This window comes from Pleurodeles waltl, chromosome 5 (genome assembly GCF_031143425.1).
Source record: "Pleurodeles waltl isolate 20211129_DDA chromosome 5, aPleWal1.hap1.20221129, whole genome shotgun sequence".
In the NCBI taxonomy this organism is placed as follows: Eukaryota; Metazoa; Chordata; class Amphibia; order Caudata; family Salamandridae; genus Pleurodeles; species Pleurodeles waltl.
The window spans coordinates 354387445-354398895 of NC_090444.1; the positions used below are offsets into that span (position 1 = coordinate 354387445).

Sequence of the window (11451 nt, forward strand, 5' to 3'; positions counted from 1 at the left end):
AAACTTATCAAATGGCAGGACATTCCGCCCTTTGACCAATGAATTTTTGTTTCACATATCTCATATTTCAAAAAAAAAAAAAAAAAAACATCAGCACACAAAAAACCATTATGATCAAAGCAATCCCTGTAAAGCAATAGAAGTGAATTAACACATTGATCTCATGACCTTTCACATCAGATACATCTACATAAAAAAAGACTGGGCAATTTTTTTTTTTTTTTTTTTTTTCTGAATGAGTCTCTAATTCAACAGTGTTAGCAATTTGATGTGGCATGAGTTCTGCTCATGTAAAGGTGCACGGTCCACCTGAAAGGTTTTCTGGAAGGTAAGCAAAAGTCAGAGTTCCATACGAGAGGAAAAAAAAAAAAACACAGCAAACAAGTTGAACTTGAACTGAAGGCGCAGTTTGCGCAAAATGGATCCATGGTGCTGGCACTTTACTCAGCCCGGTTCAGGTTGGGGATTCGGTCCCTTCCCCGACCCCACACGCACACACCGGAAGGGGGACCACGCAGCACACTCAGGGACAGTGGCGAAACGTGGTAGGATCTGCAAAAGAAACAAGTATGACTTTTCTTGCAAATAACATTTTTCATTTAAACTGCACCCTTCCTCTTTCTTTCCCTGTTTTATAATCAGCAGGACGTTTTTGGGGCCCTTTGTTATATTCTCTGCAGGTTCTGGAGGATCACTTGGGGCTTCAGCCCACACATCAGTACTGAGGTTTTTATCTGCTGCGCCACAGCTTCCCTTTTCTTGCACTGTCAGAAGGGCTGGGGCAGACTCATTCTTTACCAAACCTCCATTCACTGCACTTTTGTCAATTTGGGCCATTCTGTCTCCAATTTGTATGAATGAATCAGATTCTTTTCTAGGTATCAGCATAATTTCGATTTTTCCTTGGTAATTTGCAGCAATCACTCTCCCTAAAACCTGATCAATTTGCCATTTCTGTTCTGGTAACTTTCCTCTCCCCAACTGCTCTGTGACTGCTTGCATGACAGATTGCTTTTGTGCGTGCTGCACAGTTTTTATCAAATCTAGGGGAATGTGCATCTCTCTCATCTCTGCCCACCTGTAAGTGGCCTTTTCACATTTCTGGGGCACCCACATAGCCATCCCCACTAAGGCAGAATTCTGGGTGAACACTTCTCTCTCTGCATTTTTCTCATTAACATCTGCAAGGTAATTGAACCAGTTAGGTACAAGCCATGTGGCTAAAACATTATCAAAGAACCAAAAATCAGCATAAAAATTACACATCTCACGTAGCTCTTGCTTTAAAATCTGACACACATTATACAACTCCATTCCTTCTCCTGTGCCAGAAAACAACATTTCAGTCAATGAATCATTAGTAAAACAAATATGCTTTTTATCTTCAGTGGACACGAATTCAAATGGTGCACACAATTTCATTGATAATTCTTTTACCTGTGGTACTCTAGCCCTGTCTTGCAAGTACCAGATCCATTGTATGATTCTAGCTAGGGGCACTATTTTCTTTCCTTGTTCATGATTTAAATATACATCAGTTTTTCCTTCTTGCACTGCGCAGAAACTTAAAGTCTGCATTATTTCATTTGCCAAATCACAAGCGCGCAGCTGCATATTATTTTTCACAGTGACCATGTACAAAAGTGTTAGGATTTCTCTCAAATGAGGGCTATTCTTTTTCCAAAAATCAAACAAGCTAATGAAACTCGGGGTGTCTTGCTCTAAAATCCTTCGTTTTACTTGTGCAATCACATTCTGGTCTCTCGTGTTATCAGTTAAGGAATGCATTTTGGCTGCCAAAAACCCTGGCTCACACGGAAACTCAGTGCAGCTCGGAGCTGTCTTAACCCCCTCATTACTGGAATGGGACAAGAAAGATTCTTCAAAAACAGCCTTTTTATAACTTTCAGTCGGGCTAATTTGCTCACGTAAATTCCTATTTTCATGTTCCAACTGCCTACATTTCTCCTGCATTTCTCTGTAAGCAGATAAAGGTATCCAGACCTTTCTGTCATCCTTACTTCCAAAACACACTTTTTCTACATATATACAACGGGAATTATTTCTCAAAGCATTATCAGGCCTTTTAGCTACACATGCATTTTCTTCTGTAATTCCCCAAACAGAAAACAATTCACAGTTTTTCTTAGCACCATCAGGCAGTTCATCAACACATGTATTCTCAGACATGGTCTGCCGTGCTACTGTGATTCTCCAAACAGAAAACAATTTCTGTAATTCTCCAAACAACAAAAAAAAATTACACTTTTAAAGTGTGCACTTAGAAATCTACTAACTCGTCAAACCCCTTCTTAATCACCTCTTAATGACCGACCCCACGACTCCAGGTACCAATTGTAGTGCTTTCCTCTTATTTAGTTTCTAAGCACTAACATAACACAACAGAAATGCACTTCTGAGGTCAAAGAAGACTTTTATTGTTATATGAATGACGAATTAGTAGCTTTCAAGTCCGCGTTAATCAAACAAAATATATCAGTTTGCAATATACACAGCAGGTTATATTTATAAGATATTGAATGCAAAGCAAAACAAATACTTCACCGTGTAGGAACTATTTACAGCTACATCTTTCTAAGGTCTGCAAGCTGATGACCCCTGTCAGCCGCGAGAAAGAGTGTCATCTACCCACACGGGATGCTGGCAGCTGGCGCCAAGCTCCAGCACGAGGTCCGGCAGATTCTAATCTGACTCTCTGCAGCCTGTTACATTCGTTACAAAGGTGTGCCCCCTCCCCTCAGACCTGGGAAACTGAGCAAGCCTTTTGGAGACTGGCCAGGTCTCCAAGACTGCTCCTGTTCCCAAGCTCAAGGGAAGAGAAACGACGCCCATGTACTCTCTCTTATCAGGTCTAGTCTACTGTGAGAGCAAAACATCTTGGTTCTCTGGTGCAAAAACACAGCTTGGAAAAATACAGCTTAGATTCTCAACTGCCATGTCTAACTCCACGTTAAAGGCAATGGGCAGCTAACCTAAATATCAAATGCAATGTCATGTTAAAGGCAATAGGCAGCTAACCTAAATATCAAATGCAATGTCTAGTGTCATGTCAAAGCCAATAGGCATCTAAGCTGAATACAAAATGCAATGTCTTATATCATGTCAAAGCCCATAGGCAGCTGAGCTGAATATAAAATGCAATGTATAATATCATGTCAAAGCCAATAGGCAGCGGAGCTGAATATCATGTCAAAGCCAATAGGCAGTTAAGCTGAATACAAAATGCAATATATAATATCATGTCAAAGCCCATAGGCAGAATATCTAATAGCATGTCAAAGTCAATAGGCAGCTAAATTGAATACATCATGTCAAAGTCAATAGGCATGCAATGTCAAAGCCAATAGGCGGCTAGACTGGATACAGCATGTCAAAGCCAATAGACAGAATACAGAATGTAATGGCTAATGCAATGTCAAAGCCCATAGGCGGCTAAACTGAATACAGAAAGCAATGGCTAATGCCATGTCAAAGCCAATAGGCAGAATACAGAATGTAATGACTAATGCAATGTCAAAGCCCATAGGCGGCTCAACTGAATACAGAAAGTAATGGCTAATGCCATGTCAAAGCCAATAGGCGGCTCAACTGAACAAAACATACCATGTGCTACTGGTGAACATTGAGCAACTAATATGCGCAGTGGTGAAACACAAAGTCATTGGTCAAAACAAAACTTATCAAATGGCAGGACAGACATAATCATATTTTGAATAAATATTTATGTACCAAAAAGCTCCAGAAAATTAGCGTACAACCATGAAAGATATCCACAACAAAACTAATGACACACACATCAGTGTATAACTGAAGTACCAAGTCCTGCACAACCTACGATTTCAGCATGTCCGTGGGCCAAAGTCTTGAGAAACAAGGGCAAAGCCCACACAGGAGACCTGAGTCCTTTGGAGAGAACACTGCAGGGGCATCAGATGTAAAAACTACAGGCACCTCAGGGGGAAGGGAAGGGGGGGGCACCACAGCCACATGAGTCCACGACGCCAGATCCACGAGGAGCCACCATGCCCACTGGACCATCCTGGGGAGTGCAAAGCCACAGTCTCTCAAGTCTCTGCAGTGGGTGGATTGCCCACTGGACCATCCTGGGGAGTGCAAAGCCACAGTCTCTCAATGTCTCTACAGTGGGTGGGCTGCCCACTGGGCCATCCTGGGGAGTGCAAAGCCACAGTCTCTCAATGTCTCTACAGTGGGTGGGCTGCCCACTGGGCCATCCTGGGGAGTGCAAAGCCACAGTCTCTCAATGTCTCTACAGTGGGTGGGCTGCCCACTGGGCCATCCTGGGGAGTGCAAAGCCACAGTCTCTCAATGTCTCTACAGTGGGTGGGCTGCCCACTGGACCATCCTGGGGAGTGCAAAGCCACAGTCCATCAGGTGGATGACAGTCTCCACTGGTCAAGGAGGAGGCATGGTGGGCACAGTGAACCATAAACGGTGCTTGCGACGGCGGTGCCCAGCGGAGCGGTGCTTGAGAGGAAGGGCCCAGCGGAGCGGTGCTTGAGAAGAAGGGCCCAGCGGAGCGGTGCTTGAGAAGAAGGGCCCAGCGGAGCGGTGCTTGAGAAGAAGGGCCCAGCGGAGCGGTGCTTGAGAAGAAGGGCCCAGCGGAGCGGTGCTTGAGAAGAAGGGCCCAGCGGAGCGGTGCTTGAGACGGCGGGGCCCAGCGGAGCGGTGCTTGAGAAGAAGGGCCCAGCGGAGCGGCGCTTGAGACGGCGGGGCCCAGCGGAGCGGTGCTTGAGAAGAAGGGCCCAGCGGAGCGGTGCTTGAGAAGAAGGGCCCAGCGGAGCGGTGCTTGAGATGAAGGGCCCAGCGGAGCGGTGCTTGAGAAGAAGGGCCCAGCAGAGCGGTGCTTGAGACGGCGGGGCCCAGCGGAGCGGTGCTTGAGAAGAAGGGCCCAGCGGAGCGGTGCTTGAGACGGCGGGGCCCAGCGGAGCGGTGCTTGAGAAGAAGGGCCCAGCGGAGCGGTGCTTGAGAAGAAGGGCCCAGCGGAGCGGTGCTTGAGACGGCGGGGCCCAGCGGAGCGGTGCTTGAGAAGAAGGGCCCAGCGGAGCGGTGCTTGAGACGGCGGGGCCCAGCGGAGCGGTGCTTGAGAAGAAGGGCCCAGTGGAGCGGTGCTTGAGACGGCGGTGCCCAGCGGAGCGGTGCTTGAGACGGCGGGGCCCTGTTCAGCTGTGTTCTTCTCCACGGCGGGCCCTGTTCAGCGGTGCTCTTCTCCACCGCGGGCCCTGTTCAGCGGTGCCTATCTCCACGGCGGGGCCCTGTTCAGCGGTGCTCTTCTGCACCGCGGGCCCTGTTCAGCGGTGCTCTTCTCCACGGCGGGCCCTGTTCAGCGGTGCTCTTCTCCACGGCGGGCCCTGTTCAGCGGTGCTCTTCTGCACCGCGGGCCCTGTTCAGCGGTGCTCTTCTCCACGGCGGGCCCTGTTCAGCGGTGCTCTTCTCCACGGCGGGCCCTGTTCAGCGGTGCTCTTCTCCACGGCGGGGCCCTGTTCAGCGGTGCTCTTCTGCACCGCGGGCCCTGTTCAGCGGTGCTCTTCTCCACGGCGGGCCCTGTTCAGCGGTGCTCTTCTCCACGGCGGGCCCTGTTCAGCGGTGCTCTTCTCCACGGCGGGGCCCTGTTCAGCGGTGCTCTTCTGCACCGCGGGCCCTGTTCAGTGGTGCTCATCCAGCAGGTCAAGGGAGCCAGACCTGGCCTCGACTCCCTGCTCAGTCGCCCTCGGACCGTGACGTTTCTGGACCCTTCGGGGACGGACTCCTGGCCTCCTTAGTGTCCTCCTTCCCAGCTGGGATGTGGCATGTGGGGTCCACCTTCTCCGCGCTCCTGCTGCCCTTCCGCTCCTTTGATGGGGCTCTCGGGCCCTTGCCTCCCCCAGATGGTGTGGGTGGTGAAGTGGCCACACATTGCTCCTTGGGGGCAGCCCTGTTGGTCCTCGCACGGCGGTCCTTGGTTATGCGGGTCCTCTTGCCGGGGGGGGGGGGCTGGACGTGTCCTTTCTGCAGCTCGATGTGTCACTGCTGGCAAAGGGTGGGCTCCAGAACCCAGGCACAACAGTGACACCCGAAGCTGGGCTGGTGGTGGCTGCGGTGCTCTTGGGACTCTTTGAAGATGGATGGGGGAGGTCATCGGGGGGAAAGAGGTTAAGGTTAGCCAGGAAAAGTTTTTTAGGGCCAAGGTAAAGGGTAGGAGAAGTGGAGATGGAAGTGGAGGTAGAGGAGGTGGTTGTAGGAGAGTCAGGTGTGCTGTCATTGGGTGAAGGTGTTGGTGCTGTAGGCTGTCGTGAGGTGGATGGCTGTTGGGTGGGTGGCTGCCTGCGTTTGTGTGTCTTGGAAGAGGGGGTGACAGACACAGTGGGAGAGGACACAGGGGACGTGTACATGGCAGTGGGGGTGGTGACTGCACGAGTGTGGACTGTACTGGAGGGTGAGGTGGTGATGGAAGCACTGGCTGATGTTGGGGTGCATGCAGGTGTGAGTGTAGACGTCACACGGAGGGAGGAGGGAGACGAGGAGGAGGGGGACACAGGGGTGGCAGTGGCTGTTGGCATGTCTGCATCTGGGTGTTGCTCGGGTGAGTGTTTGCGGGATCTGTGGTGCTTGTGTTTGGATGAGCTGCTCTTGGGTGTTGAGGTGTGTGCGGGCTGGTCTGATGGTGTGGATGGGATAGGCTGAGGAACAGGAGACAGAGACAGGCTGGAGGCAGTCAGAAGAGGGAGGCTGGAAACAGGGACAATGGCTGCCGTCAGTGCTGAGGCCAGAGCAGTGAACGCTCGTTGATGGGCAGCCTGACCCGAATGAATGCCCTCCAGGTACGCATTGCTCTATTGCACCTCCCTTTGCACACCCTGGATGGCATTCAAAAGGGTCGTCTGCCCAACAATGAGCGTCCTTACCAGGTCAATGAGCTCCGCACTGAGGGCAGCAGGGGCAACAGGGGCAGGGGCTGAGGTGCCTGGGGCGAAGGAGACGCGCGCCTTCCTGGGCGAACCGGCACGGAGCGAAGACTGAGGGGCTGCTGGGAGGGCGGGGCTGGTGCGCTGGGTGGCTAGGGAGCTCCCATCCGAGGACGTGTCGCTTTCGCTGCTCTCACCAGCGGTCCCCGTCGTGGTGCTCCCCTCGCCCTCCGGATCACTGGTGCCCTCGTGTCTGTTCCTGGGCCCACCGGGGCCTTGTGTCCTGCAGCTCCCTCGTGCTCCGATGCCATATCTCCTCCGCCTGATGATGCTAATGCACACATGCACAAGAAGATGAAGAGAAAGGGTGGGGGGAGAAAAAAGAAGACCAGGTTGAGTGCATGCAATGTCAACACCGTTGGCGGAGAGGACAGACACAGGTGCCTAATGCACTAAGCCGCGCATTCGGGGTACACTACTCAGTACTACTGACTAAGACAACAGGCCAAGAGACGTCAAACGCGCACATGGGAGATGCTGGACCTTCAATGGCTGTACTTGTCACCCTACCGAGGTGGGGGCCGGGGGCACAGGGCCATGCCTAAGGGAGAGGATTACACTACAGGAAGCGCCCTGGCCTAATGTCACCCACAGCCCTCCTCCCCCACCCAGACGCCTCCACTGCGCAGAAAGATAGGAGAATGTGCTGATACTCACCCCCTTGTGTCTGCTGTGATGTCTTAAAGCGCCCATCCAATTCAGGGTAGGCCACCGCCAGGATCCGGGACATCAGGGGGGTCATGGTGCGACTGGCACCCCTCCTAGGTTGGGAGGCCATCCCCAGCAGTGTTTCTGCGGTCTTCCTTGTTCCGCGGCGGATGTCCTCCCACCTCTTGCGGCAGTGGGTGCCCCGTCTGTTGTGGACCCCCAAGGTCCGGACTTCCTTGGCGATGGCACGCCAAATGTCGATCTTCTGATGGGCGCTGACCTATTAGACATGTACAGGGTGGAAAGGAGGAACTCATCAATGACCTGCATGTTAGATGTAATTGGCCCCCCCCACCCACTTTGCCATATGGCACATGCTCTCATCTGTCGGGCGTTGCACTCCTCATTCGCCCCCCACCCCACCAACTTACATCCACCCCAATCCACACAGGCATAGCCCATTCCATTAGCACCCGGTGTACTCACTTGTTGGTCTGGAGGACCGTAGAGTAGCGCATACTGGGGGAGGATCCCATCCACAAGCTTGTCCAACTCTTCAGACGTGAAGGCAGGGGCCCTTTCCCCAGTCGCAGCAGCCATTGTATCTTCCAGACCGAGGTCACAGCAGCACTTGCAGTATAGGTCCTCTCCTGTGGATGATCAGGTCTCGAGTGATTAAGCAGATAGAAAATGGCGGTCACGTCCGCGGCGGTGCGTACCGCGGCGGTGCGTACCGCGACCGCCGGCGCACTTCGTTATTGGCTCCTGAAACCCATAGGCTTCAATGTTAACCAATGCGGCTTTGCGCCGCGGTCTGCGACCGCCTACCGCCACGGTGTGCCCCGCCAGCGCATTGACCTCACATCCCATTGTCCCACTTCACAGGTCAGGCAGCCGCCATTTCAAGGGCCCACATGGCTTAATTTTGACTGCGACACACAGGCCTAGGCCTTGCATTGCCACACATACACGCCTTTCAACCCATTGCCATTCTTTAACTGTGCAAGCTGTCTGTACGTACCTGTGTTTTGGCTGACTCTGTGCTCCATGTTGTCCTTCCTAGGCACCGTCCGCTGGGACTTGCGATGAGAAGGAGGAATCCTCGCGTGTACCGACCGCTGGTGGACCTGTCGACAATGGAATACTTCGATACAGACTTGACCGTGCCACTATCCATGAACTGTGTGCCCAGCTGGAGCCAGCCCTGATGTCCCCCATCCGCCAACCCACAGGGATTCCCCCTCTGGTGCAGGTTTTGTCAGTCCTCCATTTTTTGGCCAGTGGGTCATTCCAGACCACAGTGGCCATGTCATCTGGAATGTCTCAGCCTATGTTTTCTAAGATTTTGAGCAGAGTGTTGTCTGCCCTGATGAAACTCATGCGGAGCTACATCATTTTCCCCGAGGAGGGTGACTTGCCTACAGTGAAGGGTGATTTCTATGGCCTTGGACACATCCCCAACATCATTGGTGCAATTGATGGGACCCATGTGGCTTTAGTCCCCCCAAATGACGATGAACAGGTGTACAGGAACAGGAAGAATTACCATTCAATGAATATCCAGGTGGTCTGTTTGGCTGACCAGTACATCTCCCATGTAAATGCCAAGTTCCCAGGGTCAGTGCATGACGCGTATGTGATGCGAAATAGCAGCATCCCCTATGTGATGGAGCAGCTACAGAGACAACGTGTGTGGCTAATAGGTGACTCTGGTTACCCCAACCTGCCGTGGCTACTGACCCCAGTAAGGAATCCCCGGACAAGGGCAGAGGAACGCTACAATGAGGCCCATGGGCGTACTAGGAGGGTGATTGAGCGAACCTTTGGACTCCTGAAGGCCAGGTTTAGGTGCCTGCATATGACTGGTGGATCCCTAATGTACTCACCAAAGAAGGTGTGCCATATCATCGTGGCCTGCTGTATGCTTCACAACCTGGCTTTGCGACGCCAGGTGCCTTTCCTGCAGGAGGATGGTCCAGATGGTGGTGTTGTAGAAGCCGTGGAGCCTGTGGAGAGTGAAGAGGAGGAAGACTCAGAGGACGACACAGACAATAGGGATAGAGTGATACAACAGTATTTCCAGTGACACCCAGGTAAGAATCACCCACGCCATTTCCCAATTGCTTCTAGCCTCCTGCATCTGTACTTTCTGTAGTTCCCCACAGATGTTTTTCAGTAATTTTTGCCTTTCCCTTCCCTTCTCAGTGCTGTCTGACTCAGTACCTGACTTCTGCTTGGTTCGCCCATGAAATACAGCGTATTGACATTGGTATGTTATCATGACTAATTGACAGAACAGAAATTGAACAGTAATATGTAATACATTTGTTAATAAGACAGCATGACTCAAAACAGATTATTGTGCAAAATGTGATTTATTTACAGTGCTAGATATCGGTACATGTGATTCTAAGGGTGATGGGTGGGGGTGGAGGAATATCCATGGCAGAGTCCAGTTCTCAGTCTCACAGGTGCATTGTTCTTTTGCCTGGGGAAGGATGGAGCATAGGCAGTTCATGGTTGGACAGGGTGGCAATGTGGGACAGTGGGAAGAGTTCAGGGGGTATGTCCTGCTGGCGGGGGTCTTGACATCCTACTCTGTCTTTTTCTTTGGTCTCAGGCTCCTCTTACGGGGTGGTTGTTCTTCAGCAGGAGGTGGGGTTCTGGGGGGCTGTCGAGGTGTTGGGACCTCCTGTCCACTAGCGCCGGCGGAGGTGGTAGGCTGTTCCTGGTCCGGCCTAGTGACAGGGGCCCTGTGTGGTGCACCATGGTCCCGCAACGCGTCCTCTATCCTGTGGAGGGCCAGGACGATGGTCCCCATTGCGGTCCCGATGATTCTCAGCTCCTCCCTGAACCCCATGTAGCGTTCTTCCTGCTGTGCCTGGATCTCAGTGAACCTGGCCAGTACCGTCGCCATCGTTTCTTGGGAGTGGTGGTAGGCTGCCATGATGGTGGTGAGGGCCTCTTGGAGAGTGGGTTCCCTGGGCCTCTCCTCCCCCCCCTGTCGCACAGCAGCCCTTCGAGCTGCCCGGTTTCCCCCGGCCTCTGTCCCCTGGCCGGTGTGCCCGCTCCCACTGCCCCCAGGTCCCTGTTGTTGTTGGGGTGTTGGGTTAGCCTGGGTGCCCTGTAGTGGCGGACACACCGCTGATTGAGCTGTCCTAGAGACAGAGGCATGGGCCCGCTGGGTGGGAGCTGTGCTGGTGTCGGCAGAGGGGGTCGGGTCTGGTGTGGCCTGTAGCTGCCTGAGGGGAACCGACTGCCCAGAGGTCCCCGATGGTCCGGGCTGGTCATCAGGTTCACTGTCGACAGAGCTGCTATCCTCAGTGTGGGCCTGTTCCGGTGGTGGGATGGACACTTCTGGACCCTCCTGGCTGGTGTGTTGTCGTTCGGGTCCTGCATGTGGTAAGAGAGTTTGGTTATTGTTTCTGTGTGTGCAATAGCGTGCGTGTTATGGGTGCCCTTGTTCCCCAGTGCAGGCATTCCCTTGAGGGAGGTGTTGTGAGGGTATTTAGTGGGGGGGAGGGGTTAGTGCAGTGGTCATGCATAGGTGATGGGTGCCCATGATTTGTGTTGGCATGCAGGAGTTGGTGTTGGGATGGGTGGGTTGTGCTGGTGAGACATTGTCAGGGAGGATATGTGCTGGGGGGTTGGGGGTGAGGGTGGGGGTGTGGGTTGGCATGCTGGTGGGGTGGGGGGGATATAGTAGTTGAGATGGGACTTACCAGAGTCCATTCCTCCGGCTACTCCAGCGAGGCCCTGAGGATGCAGGATGGTCAAGACCTCTTGCTCCCACGATGTAAATTCGGGAGGGGTGGGTCGG

General features: G+C 52.7%; 1 long non-coding RNA gene across 1 annotated transcript; it reads right to left on the minus strand.

The window, feature by feature from the left end:
• Positions 1-204: 204 nt before the first annotated feature.
• LOC138295662 (uncharacterized) lies at positions 205-1744 on the minus strand. The gene is made up of 2 exons (XR_011203652.1): positions 1079-1744; positions 205-552 (listed from the first exon to the last, which is right to left on the minus strand). It is a non-coding gene; the product is annotated as an uncharacterized lncRNA (long non-coding RNA).
• Positions 1745-11451: the final 9707 nt, after the last annotated feature.